The sequence below is a fragment of the Geospiza fortis genome, unplaced genomic scaffold, assembly GCF_000277835.1.
Source record: "Geospiza fortis unplaced genomic scaffold, GeoFor_1.0 scaffold44, whole genome shotgun sequence".
In the NCBI taxonomy this organism is placed as follows: Eukaryota; Metazoa; Chordata; class Aves; order Passeriformes; family Thraupidae; genus Geospiza; species Geospiza fortis.
The window spans coordinates 1580099-1586098 of NW_005054404.1; the positions used below are offsets into that span (position 1 = coordinate 1580099).

The following is a 6000-nucleotide window of genomic DNA, read 5'->3' on the forward strand; positions in this document are numbered from 1 at the left end:
GGGCATTGCTTGGGCTCTTTCCCAGATCTCACCAAAGCCTTAAATAAGAAATTCCAAAGGCTGAGCAGAAATCCAGCAGACAATTTGCAAGCCTGTGTATTCACAAACCTGCCAAGATTCATTTACTTTAACAATATTTTTAAAGATGAATTTTTTGACTAACACAAATAGTGCAGTTAAACCATCCCAGTGTGTTTCAGCGAGACATTTTAAAACACAGTCATAGCGTGTTACAAGTCCCTCTCAACTGCCTTACCACAGCTCAGCCCAAGGGCTTAATTGGAACAAGATTTAATTTAATCCTTATTTTAAATGAACATTCGCTCTGGTTTTTACATTAACATGTGTGTGTGTGCATGTCTGTCTGTTTGGAAAATAAAATAAATAAACCAGAACCTCATGAATGACAAATTGGAGCCTGCATGCGCATTTACTTTACTAAAGACAAATCTAATCTTAAAACTGAAATTATTCAGCAAATATACACACACTTGAAATTTTATTTATTGAATGAGAATGCATGTTCTTTGCCTGTACCATGTAAATGAAGCTAGGAAAATACCAAAACAACATATCTGGGTTCATGAGCAATTCCTGTGAAAAAGATCAGTTTGTAAAACTCTTAATTTCCCTAACTGTTGTTAATAATGAATGATGTGTCTCTATTTTGGGAAGATCCTACCATGGCTTTTCTTTTCTGAGCAAAGAAAATTTTGGTTAAGTGTTTCCACTGCACACTATTCCACATGCCACAAATGTACATCTTCCAGGAAAATGTTTCATGTTCAAGAAATTAATTTCTCTGGAGATATGCCGAGTTAACATTACAATGAATCTCTTGAAATAAATTGCCGTCTTCTTCACATTTCATTTTCATAGCACAATAAATGTTTTCATATAAATTTATTCCAGAAATACAAAGAAAAACCAATAATTATGGCGTAGTACTCTTGTAGCAAGTCCTACATCTTTCCCCTAATAATTTTATATACCACTCCTTGTAAAAACAGAGCACAGCATTCACTACAGAAATGGGAGTTTCTTGGTCTATGCCACAGATTTTGACTCGCTATACTGCCTGCAACCACAGTCTCAATTCTCAGGGGCCCTGACTCAGATGTTCTTCTTTCCAAACTGAATGTACTGTGTATTAAGTAGGCCTCTTTCCTACAGCTCCTTCAAAGGAAAACCCTCCCCTCATTTCAGAAAAACCTGCTAAAGGACAGTAAAAGATGCATCTTCAAATTATGGCTTCTATGTGTATTCTCCAGTTTTAGACACGTTACATAAACACTTTTTCCTGTCATCTTCTTTTAAATTTTACCATTAAAAAGTGGTGCATTCAGCAACAAGAAATTATTACTAAGTTACACATGGAAGCTAATTTCCCTCAAGATCATTTCACCTTTGAATCTTGCAGAAAACGCCTGTCTCCACCTGGTGCTCGTCTGTCCGAGTTCCCTGCCCGCAGCATCGGTTACAGATCCCAGCAGAAGGCAAGGAGACAAGCCCTGAGCTGTGCATTGCTCTGGCGGGTGTCCCTGCAGAAGGGTTGCATGGCAAACTGGCCCCAAGCCATCCATCCCTAGCAGGTCCGGGCGGGAGGCAGAGGAGCGCCGGCGGCACGGCAGGACAAAGCCACCTAGCGGGGACCGCCCTTACGCTGCCAAAAGCGCGACTTTGGCTGCAGGGTGCAGTTTCTCCTCGCCTCAAGGACGTAATCCCTGCCGCGAAACTGGCTTCTCTTGGCCTGACCCGCCGCAGCAGAGGGGTTCTGCTCTCGCAGCCACGTCAATTAGAGGTGGATGGCGGACGGAGGATGGGATTTGCAGGACGCCAGGGAAGATATTTCTGGCAAGTCCTAAAAGAACGCAGCAGATATTCCTACAACCATTCTGAGGCATGATGAATAAAAGGCATCAAGCATATGCTGGAGAGGGAGAAAATGGGGCGGCAGGGCAGTCGGTGTTGGTTTGTTTTTTTGTTTTTTTTTTTGTTATTATTTCCACAGCTAGTTTGGAAAGTGAGGTGTCACCACAGCATCTTTTCTTCCCTTTCCTCTTCAAAACCAGTCGTCAAGAAACCCTGTAGTTTTGGCCTATCCAAAGATGTTAGGGGCAGCACTGCAGTTTGGCACTGGAGGTCACATAGGAAAGGATCCCAAATAGGAAAAGGGAAGAAAAAACCCCAAACAAAGAAAAAGCAAGCCCGCAATCCAAAACAGTTTGGCATGTGATACACTCTAAACAGATTATGGCTGAACTCTATGATCTACAGTTGGACTTGATGACTTCACAGATCTTTTCCAACACAAATTGTTCTATGACTCTATGAAATCAATTTATTTCAATCTACCCATACAAGTTAGAAAGAAAACATCTTACAGGAAAACTGAGAGCTTAAAGAAATTATGTCTAACCATTATGTCAGTAAGCACCAGGGTAGACCCTTGAATTCTAATTGTTTGCACTGCTTTAATATTTTCTGGATACGCAACCCTCCTCATAACTAGCTGATTACAATGGCTTTCTTAGAGGAATTGTATCTCTGGAGAAATTTACATTAAACCTGCTCAATATCTTCTTTACTCCAGTCAGACAATCTCAGTGTTGAGTTCCTGCATACGGCCACCAGATATACATAACTTTTCATGCACAAAAATTTCAGTACCTGCCTAGAACAATAATTCCTTAACTTCATTCTGACAATATGTGTGCATGAATGTGGATTAAACATTTTATTTCTACATTTCCAAGAAAAAGAAACTAAGAAATTGTCAAGGAGTATAAACAAACCCTGTGTCACTGTCATTTACCCTTACAGAAAGTCACACATGGTGATATTTATTTTCCAGTGTCCAGAAACAGTGGTAATGTCTTAATGCTTGGCAGTCACAGTATCTGATCCCCTGCTGTGTTCCTTTCCCCTTTGTCCTGCCAAAGCTGAAAATTTGGAAAATGGAACATCTTTTGAAACTGTTTTGGCTAATGTCTTGTTGATGAGAAAGGAGGAATCTGTCTTTAATACTAAGCAGTACTGAAATTCTTCTTAGTTTCATGCTTCATACATTTAGCTTTAGTTGCTATGTAATTGCACAAATAAAGCCTTTAAAAATTCTCATAAATGTTATAAGGAATGGAAGCCATCCTAGCTATATTTTACCATGCGTGGAGTAAAAAGCTACTGTGCATCTTTTCCTCTTCTGTAACTAACTTTTGCGTAATAGTGTAATACATGAAAGCATCCATTTAAAGAGCACCACTGTAGGCAGTGTATTCCTTTGCCTCAGAGGCCAAGGAAAGGATTTCCTTCATATCATATTGGGGAAAAAATCAAGAGCTCCAAGACTTGCACACTATCCTGCCTCACAACAGGATGAACAGCATCATCTTTGTGTGTGCTGCAGAGCACAATGTGGCACACTGCACCAACATGCTTAATAAGACATGGAAAAGAAGTGGGAGTTTGAGAGGGGGAGTGTTGAGGTTCACTGACATCACCAGAGTGGCCATTATCACCCACACTGGTGTGGGGGGGTTCACATGAAAATGATGCTTCTAAAAGTGTGAACTTCCCCAAGCATGGCCAGATAGGGTGACAAGGAGAGCTATCCTGTGCCCTTCCTCCAGTTTGGGCCTCAAACAGCAGCTGAGTGTGAGTAAAGGGCTTCACTGAGAACAGCTGAAATGGATAATTCCACTTTCTGCAGTAGCATCGGTCAAGCCCCAAATCAAGTCAAGAAGAAGCAAGAAATGTAAGAAAATTGGAGGACTTGCTGAAAATGGAAAAATAAAGGAGGACTGCAGCCAGAGCAGAGTATGTCCTGATAAAATCTAGAGATGTAGGAGGTAAAGTCAGTGGGAATACTACATTACAGCTCAGATACAGCCAAACACTTTGGAAGGAGATCAGTTTCCTTCTTTATAACTTCATATTCTATACATAAGGAAGATTAAGGAAAGGAAGATGCAAGAAAAATAAAATTAAAGGATTTCCTAGAGGAGCTGTTTGGCATGGTTCTTATGGAAGGATTGGAAGATGCTACTGTTTATGTGCCTCCAGAAAAATAAACACAGTGTAATGCCAATACTATAACTCCATGTGAGTACACTTAAAAGTACTAAACCTAGGCAAAAGGACACATCATTGCCTCAAAAATGTAATTTTAAACACACACCAACATAAATAACACTACTACTGCACACTTTAAAGCAAATCTGAAAGGAAAAACCTTTCGTCAGTGAAACTAGGGTTTAACACAGTGTTTTTACCAGCAAACCAGCTGTAACAATAAATGAAAGAAATACATTTTTTCCTCAGCAATAATATGCTTCAAAGGTGCAGTTAGACTGGATACCTGCAGTTTGCTCGTATTAAAGAAGGGTGGCCTCTGACCCTTTGCTTCATAATTCACCAGAAGCATGCAGGTATCCAGTGTAAGTGGCCATCATTTCACATGGTATTACTCACTTGCAAGTATAAATCACTGCATCTGGCCCTGCATCCCTGTCTGGGCCCGGGTACCCAGCTAAGCAGGAGGGAGGGCTGGAAGAGACTGTTTCCCTTCGTTTCCTGAGGGTTGGAACTTTCCAGGGAAGCTCAGCCTCTCTCGTACTTCAGTTTCCTCATCGATGAGCTGGCATCCACCTCCCTTCACCATATTACTGGCAGTTTCTATCCGACTGCCTCACTGGAGGCAGATTTTCGGGGGTACAAAACACGGATGTGTTTTCCCGTCGGGTGCCCTCTACTTATTTAGTTATTAATTCTAACTACTCTTTGAAGAGAGCAGGACCAAGCCTGGCCCGCTGACCCACGGCTGTCCCCGGGTCCCGGAGGCCCGATCCCCCTCTGGCAGGGCTGTAGCCCCCTGGCAGTGCCTCGCTGGCCGCTCCCGCGGCGCAGGCTCCGCCTTCAGAGGGGCTTTCGGTTTATTTTTAAGGGGCGAGTGGGGGGCGGGTTGAGGGAGGTGGGTTTGATTTTCCCTGCCTTCTACTGTAGGTATGAATGAATTAGATTTCCGCGTCAGGTATGAGAAGGGTAGGAGAATATTGTGTGTAGATAAACCTTGCCACCCTCTGCCCCTGAGAGACCCCCATATACAATGTAGAGATGATGAATAGGCGCCAGGAGAGGAGATCGAAGTTCAGTCCGCACCGGCTCCACTCTCTCCTACAAAACTATAGGGCAATTAATTGTGGCTTGTCCCCTCATCCTTCATCTCCTGGTGGCACATATCGATGGAGATTACTGCTGATGGACCATTTTATCACCCTAAATAAACAGTCACCACCTTCTCTAACCTCAATCTAATGTATGGCTATCTGCTATGTTTAAGGGTGCTGGGTAACTAATGATGTAAAATAGCTAAATCATACAGGTTACCAGCAGTCCAGATGAAAAAAAAGTCCGAATATTTTCCACACCGATCCACTTCACAGCATGTTATATATACACTGTCTCCCCATAAATTGAATGGGAAAAGGCGTGCAAAGTGCTTGGTCGCGTGACACTTCAGTTTTACACAGCGTATTTATTACAGTGGCAGGTTGGCGCTTGCCGGCGAAGGTGGAGGAGTCTCAGAGCTCTCAGCGCGGAAGCGTCTCCCCAGAAGCTAGGGGCAAGCCTCCGAGGGAACGAGCCGGTCCCGCAGCCCCGGGCTCACCCGAGGAGATCCCTCCTGGCCTCCCCAGCGCCCCTCCCCCAGCGCCCAGAAATGTCCTCGTCCTTCCAGATTCAAAGCTGGAAAGCAAACGGTCCCCAGCCGCCTGCCACTTCATCGGGGCTTTAGCATAATCCCCTTTACTTCCCTGGGAGTAAAGACTGCTGGGCTCTAGTTAGGGTTTGCCTCTTCATTGCTTCTTTTTTATTATCATTATTATTTTTTTCCCTAGCTTACCCCCTTTCAATTTATAACAATTACATACAGACGCTTAACCCACAGCTCCTAGGCGGCCCCCGCCCCCTCCCTCGCCCAAGACCGTGCCATATTCATTGATA

General features: G+C 43.3%; 1 protein-coding gene across 1 annotated transcript in view; it reads right to left on the bottom strand.

Moving 5' to 3' along the window:
- Positions 1-6000, bottom strand: part of PRDM6 (PR/SET domain 6) — an 80141-nt gene that overhangs the window by 69419 nt on the left and 4722 nt on the right. The window lies entirely within an intron of this gene.